The sequence below is a fragment of the Lissotriton helveticus genome, chromosome 12, assembly GCF_964261635.1.
Source record: "Lissotriton helveticus chromosome 12, aLisHel1.1, whole genome shotgun sequence".
In the NCBI taxonomy this organism is placed as follows: domain Eukaryota; kingdom Metazoa; phylum Chordata; class Amphibia; order Caudata; family Salamandridae; genus Lissotriton; species Lissotriton helveticus.
Window position 1 is genome coordinate 161,820,338 of NC_136073.1, and position 9,238 is coordinate 161,829,575.

The 9,238-nt window shown below is 63.2% G+C and overlaps 2 non-coding genes across 2 annotated transcripts; both read left to right on the forward strand.

Moving 5' to 3' along the window:
- The first annotated feature begins 519 nt into the window (after positions 1-519).
- Positions 520-601, forward strand: TRNAS-UGA (transfer RNA serine (anticodon UGA)). Its single transcript has one exon. It is a non-coding gene; the product is annotated as a tRNA-Ser (tRNA).
- A 624-nt stretch (positions 602-1,225) lies between these two features.
- TRNAS-CGA (transfer RNA serine (anticodon CGA)) lies at positions 1,226-1,307 on the forward strand. The gene has a single exon. It is a non-coding gene; the product is annotated as a tRNA-Ser (tRNA).
- The last annotated feature ends 7,931 nt before the right edge of the window (positions 1,308-9,238 follow it).

Genomic DNA, 9,238 nt, shown 5'->3' on the forward strand with positions numbered 1-9,238 from the left:
ATTTATTATCGCTACCCCTTTCATGTCTTTGCTATACCTCTCTTCCTACATCAGCGCTGGTGCAAGCGCTTCAAATTATTATACCCTGGCTCTCTCAGTCATATCTGCATGTGCACTTGAAACTTACTTTACCAATAAAAGAAGCAAATAGAGAAATAGAACAAAAGTGCTTGCTGGATTAGGCAAAGACACTTCATAAAAGTGCATTTTACTTTTTTATTCTCCTGTGTTACAAGTTTAACTGCTCCCTGTGTAATTTCTCTTAACCTGCTGTCCCAGGAAGATAATTTTATCTACAGGCTCTTTCTGTGTTTTTCCCTAGTCTTTCTTTCCCTTTTCTTAGCTGTGTAACTGTTCCTTTGCTTTACGTGCTCTATTTAGGCGCCATTAATCTCATTTGAGCTCCTTGTACCTGCTTGTTTGTATTGATTTTAAAAAGTGCATTGCAGAACATCAGGAATTTGCTGTGGGACACCTTGAAAACTTTCATACAGATTATTTGCACAAAGCGTACTGTAAGTTGTTGTGGCCGAGTGGTTAAGGCGATGGACGTGAAATCCATTGGGGTCTCCCAGCGCAGTTTCGAATCCTGCCGGCAGCAAGAGTATTTTTATCTTCGGCTACAATTTTAGAAGTTAACCTTTAGTATTTCTTCCATCTCAGTTTTATAAATAGGTAGCTTATTTTGGTGTCACTATTGCCTCTTCACATATTTATTATCAATACCCCTTTCATGTCTTTGCTATACCTCTCTTCCTACATCAGCGCTGGTGCAAGCGCTTCAAATTATTATACCCTTGCTCTCTCAGTCATTCCTGCATGTGCACTTGAAACTTACTTTACCAATAAAAGAAGCAAATAGAGAAATAGAACAAACGTGCTTGCTGGATTAGGCAAACACACTTCATAAAAGTGCATTTTCTTTTTTATTCTCCCGTGTTACAAGCTTAACTGCTCCCTGTGTAATTTCTCTTAACCTGCTGTCCCAGGAATATAATTTTATCTACAGGCTCTTTCTGTGCTTTTTCCCTAGTCTTTCTTTCTCTTTTCTTAGCTGTGTAACTGTTCCTTTACGTGCTCTATTTAGGCGCCATTAATCTCATTTGAGCTCCTTGTACCTGCTTGTTGTTATTGTTTTTAAAAAGTGCATTGCAGAACATCAGGAATTTGCTGTGGGACACCTTGAAAACTTTCATACAGATTATTTGCACAAAGCTTACAGAAAGTTGTTGTGGCCGAGTGGTTAAGGTGATGGACGCGAAATCCATTGGGGTCTCTCCGCGCAGGTTCGAATCCTGCCGACAACGAGAGTATTTTCATCTTCGGCTACAATTTTAGAAGTTAACCTTTAGTATTTCTTCCATGTCAGTTTTATAAATAGGTGGCTTATATTGGTGTCACTATTGCCTCTTCACATATTTATTTTTGCTACCCCTTTCATGTCTTTGCCATACCTCTCTTCCTACATTAGCGATGGTGAAAACGCTTCAAAATATTATACCCTGGCTCTCAGTCATACCTGCATGTGCACTTGAAACTTACTTTACCAATAAAAGAAGCAAATAGAGAAATAGAAATAAAGTGCTTGCTGGATTAGGCAAACGCACTTCATAAAAGGGCATTTTCTTTTTTATTCTCCCGTGTTACAAGCTTAACTGCTCCCTGTATAATTTCTCTTAACCTGCTGTCCCAGGAAGATAATTTTATCTACAGGCTCTTTCTGTGTTTTTTCCCTAGGCTTTCTTTCCCTTTTCTTAGCTGTGTAACTGTTCCTTTACGTGCTCTATTTAGGCGCCATTAATCTAATTTGAGCTCCTTGTACCTGCTTGTTTGTATTGTTTTTAAAAAGTGCATTGCAGAACATCAGGAATTTGCTGTGGGACACCTTGAAAACTTTCATACAGATTATTTGCACACAACAGGGGTGCCCAAACCTGTCCTGGCGGGCCGTATCCATGCCAGATTTTTGGGATATCCCCATCTGGTGATCACGGTTCGATCCCCGGCGCCGGCGGCAGATCAGAGTGCCCAGGACGGGGTCCATGTGACCCGGGCAGTCCTATCCCCTGGGTGTACGTGGTTGTCCGACATGTCGGTCGTATTTGCTTTTACGTACCGGATCGGAATCGGCCCCCATAAAATCGTACGTAAAGTATATAGCAAATCAACCTGAAATCTGCTGGGTCAGAAAGGGCTCGATTCCGATCCGTGTCGGAAGGTTAGGAGTCCGTACGAATTTGTCGGGACGGCATGGCAGAGTGCCCGGGATGGGCTCCATGGCTCTTGGGCAGTCGTCCCCCGGGCGTCCGGGGCTCCATCCAGGCCGACGGCATGGCAGAGTGCCCGGGACGGGCTCCATGCGTCCCGGGCATTCGTCCCCCGGGCGTCCGGGGCTCCATCCAGGCCGGCGGCAAGGCAGTGTGCCCGGGTCGGGCTCCATGCGTCCCGGGCATTCGTCCCCCGGGCGCCTGAAACTGCTGGGTCAGAGAGGGCTCGATTCCGATCCGTGTCGTAAGGTTAGGAGTCCGTACGAATTTGTCGGGACGGCATGGCAGAGTGCCCGGGACGGGCTCCATGCGTCCCGGGCATTCGTCCCCCGGGCGTCCGGGGCTACATCCAGGCTGACGGTATGGCAGAGTGCCCGGGTCGGGCTCCATGGTTTTCACGGTGGTCCTCCCCTGGGTGTCAGGGGGCTCCTGGCCGACGGCATGGAAAAGTACCCAGGACGGGCTCCATGCGTCCCGGGCATTTGTCCCCCGGGCGTCCGGGGCTCCATCCAGGCCGACGGCATGGCAGAGTGCCCGGGTCGGGCTCCATGGTTTCCAGGGTGGTCCTCCCCAGGGTGTCGGGGCGCTCCATGCCGAAGGCATGGAAAAGTGCCCAGGACAGGCTCCATGCGTCCCGGGCATTTGTCCCCCGGGCGTCCGGGGCTCCATCCAGGCCGACGGCATGGCAGAGTGCCTGGGTCGGGCTCCATGGCTTTCACGGTGGTCCTCCCCTGGGTGTCTGGGGGCTCCAGGCCGAAGGCATGGAAAAGTGCCCAGGACGGGCTCCATGCGTCCCGGGCACGGGCACGGGGACGGGGACAGGGTCGGGAGAGTCCAGGCGGCTTCACTTCCGTGTCCAGCCATCTGATCGCCCAGATTCCCTCGGCCATCTGGTCGCCCGGATCCCCTCGGGCATCTGGTCGCCCGCAACGCTTTCCTATGGGGCGACCAGATGGCCGAACTTCCCTGGAAGTCCCGATGAGGTGCCATTCGCCGCCCGGATCCCAGCGAGGGCTCCAGGAGGTTGGGTACATTCGCGCCTTGGGTCCCCTCTGTCACCTCGCGTGCACAGATTACAAGAAAAGGGGGTAATTTTCCTCCGGATTACTAGGGAGAAGGGTACGCCCGGACACCCCTCCGAGGCTGGTGGTTCTCTGCCATGGGGACCAGATGGGCTATGCCTGGGCAACACCTCCCTAGGCCACCCGGGGCTTCCTTCCTCCAGGCCAACTGCATGTCAAATTGCCCAGGACGGGCTCCATGGCTCCTGGGCAGTCGTCCCCCGGGCGTCCGGGGCTCCATCCAGGCTGACGGCATTGAAAAGTGCCCAGGACGGGCTCCATGCGTCCCGGGCATTCGTCCCCTGGGCGTCCGGGGCTCCATCTAGGCTGACGGTATGGCAGAGTGCCCGGGTCGGGCTCCATGGTTTTCACGGTGGTCCTCCCCTGGGTGTCTGGGGGCTCCAGGCTGAAGGCATGGAAAAGTGCCCAGGACGGGCTCCATGCGTCCCGGGCATTCGTCCCCCGGGCGTCCGGGGCACCCATCTCCATGAGGCCAACGGCATTGGCAAAGTACCCAGGACGGGCTCCATGGGTCCCGGGCAGACCTCCCCCCGGGCGTCCGGGGCTCCCACCTCCAGGCCGACGGAATGTCAAAGTACCCAGGACGGGCTCCATGGGTCCCGGGCAGCTTCCCCCGGGGCGTCCGGGGCACCCACCTCCAGGCCGACGGCATGTCAAAGTACCCAGGACGGGCTCCACGGGTCCCGGGCATTCCTCCCCCAGGTCGTCCGGGCCCTAGAGCTCCGGTGGTCCAACCTGCGCCTGAGGCCCAGCCGGGGTCCAAGAGCCCTGCCTTGCGTGGGCAGGCAGTCAGGAACCCTACCGCGAAGGCTTGGGATGGATGGGGAGCTGGGAGTCCTTTCGATCCCGGCCCTCTGGTCGCCCGCGATGCTTTCCGATGGGGCGACCAGATGGCCGGGCTTCCCTGGAAGTCCCGATGAGGTGCCATTCGGCTCCTGGATCCCAGCTAGGGCTCCATGAGGTCGGGTTCTTTTACGCCTTGGGTCCCCTCTGTCACCTCGCGTGCACGGATTGCAAGAAAGGGGGGTAATTTCCCTCTGGATTACTAGGGGCAGGGTACGCCCGGACACCTCTCCAGGGCTGGTGGTTCTCTGCCCGGGGGACCAGATGAGATATGCCTGGGCAACACCTCCCCCGGGCGTCTGAGGGCTCCATTCTCCGGGCCAACGGCATGGCTCAATGCCCAGGACGGGCTCCACGTGTCCCGGACAGACCTCCCCTGGGCGTCCGGGGCACCCATCTCCATGAGGCCAACGGGATGGCAAAGTACCCGGGAAGGGCTCCACGGGTCCCGGGCAGCCTTCCCCCGGGCGTCCGGGGCTCCCACCTTTAGGCCGACGGCATGTCACACTGCCCAGGACGGGCTGCATGGGCCCCGGACAGACCTCCCCCGGGCGTCCGGGGCACCCATCTCCAGGAGGCCAACGGGATGGCAAAGTACCCGGGAAGGGCTCCACGGGTCCCGGGCAGCCTTCCCCCGGGCGTCCGGGGCTCCCACCTCCAGGCCGACGGCATGTCACAGTGCCCAGGACGGGCTCCATGGGCCCCGGACAGCCCTCCCCCCGGGCGTTCGGGGCACATATCTCCAGGAGGCCAACGGCGTTGCAAAGTACCCGGAAAGGACTCCACGGGTACCGGGCAGTCCTCCCCCCGGGCGTCCGGGGCACCCATCTCCATGAGGCCAACGGCATTGGCAAAGTACCCGGGAGGGGCTCCACGGGTCCCGGGCAGGCCTCCCCCGGGCGTCCAGGGCACCCACCTCCAGGCCGACGGCATGTAAAAGTGCCCAGGACGGGCTCCATGGGTCCCGGGCAGCCCACCCCCGGGCATCTGGGGCACCCATCTCCAGGAGGCCAACGGCGTTGCAAAGTACCCGGGAAGGGCTCCACGGGTACCGGGCAGTCCTCCCCCGGGCGTCCGGGGGCTCCCTTCTCCAGGCCGACGGCATGGTTCAATGCCCAGGACGGGACGTCAAGTGGCCAGGACGGGCTCCATGCGTCCCGGGCATTCGTCCCGGGACGGGGACGGGGTGGGGAAGAGTCCAGGCGGCTTCACCTCCATGCCCAGCCATCTGGTCGCCCGGATTCCCTCGGCCATCTGGTCGCCCGGATCCCCTCGGGCATCTGGTCGCCCGCAACGCTTTCCTATGGGGGGGACCAGATGGCCGAACTTCCCTGGAAGTCTTAATGAGGTGCCATTCGCCTCCCGGATCCCAGCGAGGGCTCCATGAGGTCGGGTTCTTTCACGCCTTGGGTCCCCTCTGTCACCTCGCGTGCACAGATTGCAAGAAAGGGGGGTAATTTGCCTCCGGATTACTATGGGGCAGGGTATGCCCGGACACCCCTCCAGGGTTGGTGGTTCTCTGCCATGGGGACCAGATGGGATATGCCTGGGCAACACCTCCCTAGGCCACCCGGAGCTTCCTTCCTCCAGGCCAACTGCATGTCAAATTGCCCAGGACGGGCTCCATGGCTCTTGGGCAGTCGTCCCCCGGGCGTCCGGGGCTCCATCCAGGCTGACGGCATGGCAGAGTGCCCGGGACGGGCTCCACGGGCCCCGGGCGTCCGGGGCTCCCTTCCCCGGGCCAGCGGCATGTCAGAGTGCCCAGGACGGGCTCCACGGGCCCCGGTCATCCGGGGCACCCTTCCCCGGGCCAGCGGCATGTCAGAGTGCCCAGGACCAGTTCCACGCGTCCCGGGCAGTCCTCCCCCGGGCGTCCGGGGCTCCCTTCCCCGGGCCAAAGCATTTCAGAGTGCCCAGGACGGGCTCCACGGGTTCCGGGCGTCCAGGTCTCCCTTCCCCGGGCCAACGGCTTGTCAGAGTGCCCAGGACGGGCTCCACGGGCCCTTGGCGTCCGGGGCACCCTTCCCCGGGCCAGCGGCATGTCAGAGTGCCCAGGACGAGTTCCACGGGTCCCGGGCAGTCCTCCCCCCCGGGTGTCCGGGGCTCCCTTCCCCGGGCCAAAGCATTTCAGAGTGCCCAGGACGGGCTCCACGGGTCCCGGACGTCCGGGGCTCCCTTCCCCGGGCAAACGGCATACAGGAGTGCCCAGGACGGGCTCCACAGGTCCCGGTCGTCTGGGGCTCCCTTCACCGGGCCAACGGCTTGTCAGAGTGCCAAGGACGGGCTCCACGGGTCCCGGTCGTCTGGGGTCCCTCCCCCGGGCCAACAGCAGGTCAGAGTGCCCAGGATGGGCTCCACGGGTCCCGGGCAGCCCACCCCCCGGGCGTTCGGGGCACCCATCTCCAGGAGGCCAACGGCGTTGCAAAGTACCCGGGAAGGGCTCCACGGGTACCGGGCAGTCCTCCCCCGGGCGTCCGGGGCTCCCTTCTCCAGGCCAACGGCATGGTTCAATGCCCAGGACGGGCTCCATGTGTCCCAGACAGACCTCCCCCCGGGCGTCCGGGGCACCCATCTCCAGGCCAACGGCATGGCTCAATGCCCAGGACGGGCTCCATGGGTCCGGGGAGGCGTCCCATGCGCCTCCGGGCTTGGGAGCCCCGGCTGGGTCCAGGGGCCTGGGCGGGCCCCGGGTCGGGTGCTCCGGCCCTGGTCCCTGTCTCCCAGCCTACCGCACTGCCAAGGGCCTAGGAATGGGTTCCGTTGTTCCCGGGGAGCCTCCCCTTGCTTGGCTGGGTTCAGGAGCAGTGGCTAGGGCCCCTGAGGGCCCGGGGAGGGCGGCCTCCCCACCCCGGGCTCTGTCCTTGGTCCTGCTGCGTGGCAGGGTGCCCGGGACGGGGTCCGGAGGGACCGGGGAGGCGTCCCATGCACCTCCGGGCTTGGGAGCCCCGGCTCGGTCCAGGGGCCCGGGCGGGCCCCGGGTCGGGTGCTCCGGCCCTGGTCCCTGTCTCCCAGCCTACCGCACTGCCAAGGGCCTAGGAATGGGTTCCGTTGTTCCCGGGGAGCCTCCCCTTGCTTGGCTGGGTTCAGGAGCAGTGGCTAGGGCCCCTGAGGGCCCGGGGAGGGCGGCCTCCCCACCCCGGGCTCTGTCCTTGGTCCTGCTGCATGGCAGGGTGCCCGGGACGGGGTCCGGAGGGACCGGGGAGGCGTCCCATGCACCTCCGGGCTTGGGAGCCCCGGCTGGGTCCAGGGGCCCGGCCGGGCCCCGGGTCGGGTGCTCCGGCCCTGGGCCCTGTCTCCCAGCCTGCCGCACTGCCAAGGGCCCGGGAAGGGGTTCCGATGTGCCCGGGGAGCCTCCCCTTGCTTGGCTGGGTTCAGGAGCAGTGGCTAGGGCCCCTGAGGGCCCGGGGAGGGCGGCCTCCCCACCCCTGGCTCTGTCCTTGGTCCTGCTGCGTGGCAGGGTGCCCGGGACGGGGTCCTGAGGGACCGGGGAGGCGTCCCATGCACCTCCGGGCTTGGGAGCCCCGGCTGCGTCCAGGGGCCCGGCCGGGCCCCGGGTCGGGTGCTCCGGCCCTGGGCCCTGTCTCCCAGCCTGCCGCACTGCCAAGGGCCCGGGAAGGGGTTCCGATGTGCCCGGGGAGCCTCCCCTTGCTTGGCTGGGTTCAGGAGCAGTGGCTAGGGCCCCTGAGGGCCTGGGGAGGGCGGCCTCCCCACCCCGGGCTCTGTCCTTGGTCCTGCTGCGTGGCAGGGTGCCCGGGACGGGGTCCGGAGGGACCGGGGAGGCGTCCCATGCGCCTCCGGGCTTGGGACCCCCGGCTGGGTCCAGGGGCCCGGGCGGGCCCCGGGTCGGGTGCTCAGGCCCTGGGCCCTGTCCCCAGCCTGCCGCACTGCCAAGGGCCCGGATTGGGGTTCCGATGTGCCCGGGGAGCCTCCCCTTGCTTGTCTGTGTTCAGGAGCTCCATCCGGGGCCCCTGAGGGCCCCGGGGAGGGTGGCCTCCCCACCCCGGGCTCCGTCCTGGGTCCTGCCGCGGGGCAGGGTGCCCGGGACGGGGTCCGGCGGGCCCGGGGAGGCTTCCCCTGTGCCTCCGGGCCTGGGAGCCCCGGCTGGGTCCAGGGGCCCGGTCGGGGCCCCGGGTCGGGCTCTCCGGCCCTGGGCCCGGTCCCCCGGGCTGCCGCTCCACCCAGGGCCCAGGACAGGGGTCCGTCGGTCCCTTGCAGGCCTCCCCTGCTTGTCAAGGTGTAAGCGGGCCCCGGGTCGGAGGGCCCGCCGGCCCCTGGCAGCCTCCATGGCTGTGGCCCGGCTGGGGCCCCGGGCCTCCAGCTCGCCATGCCCCGGGCGCCCGCTCCCTCCTTCGTGGGGGCACGGGGCGACCGGATGGCGTCCCTTTCGTGCCCGGCCATCTGGTCGCCCGGATCCCCTCGGCCATCTGGTCTCCCGGATCCCCTCGGCCATCTGGTCTCCAGGATCCCCTCGGCCATCTGGTCTCCCGGATCGCCTCGGCCATCTGGTCGCCCGCAATGCTTTCCAATGGGGGCGACCAGATGGCCGAACTTCCCTGGAAGTCCCGATGAGGTGCCATTTGCCTCCCGGATCCCAGCGAGGGCTCCAGGAGGTCGGGTACTTTCGCGCCTTGGGTCCCCTCTGTCACCTTTAGTGCACGGATTACAAGAAAGGGGGGTAATTTTCCTCCGGATTACTAGGGAGAGGGTCAGTCAGACCTCCGTGTGGTCTGGCGATTCTGAATCAGGGGAAGGCAGGACCCGGGCCCTCCCGCCGGGGCCCCCAGGGGCCTGGGTACGCACCTGCTGCTTAGCCCCCTTGCCGATGGGCCTTTTCCTCCGAGTTTGCTCAGGCAGGTCCCCGCGAGGTCTGGCCATGCTGAGACGGGGCCAGGCAGCACCCGGGCCCGCCCGCTGTGGCCCCCAGGGGCCCGGGAATGCACCTGCCTCTCAGCCCTTTCCCGATGGTCCTTTTTCTCCGAGTTTTTTTCCACAGTCTGACCTCCGAAAGGTCCGGCGGTTCCGAATCAGGGGAAGGCAGGACCCGGG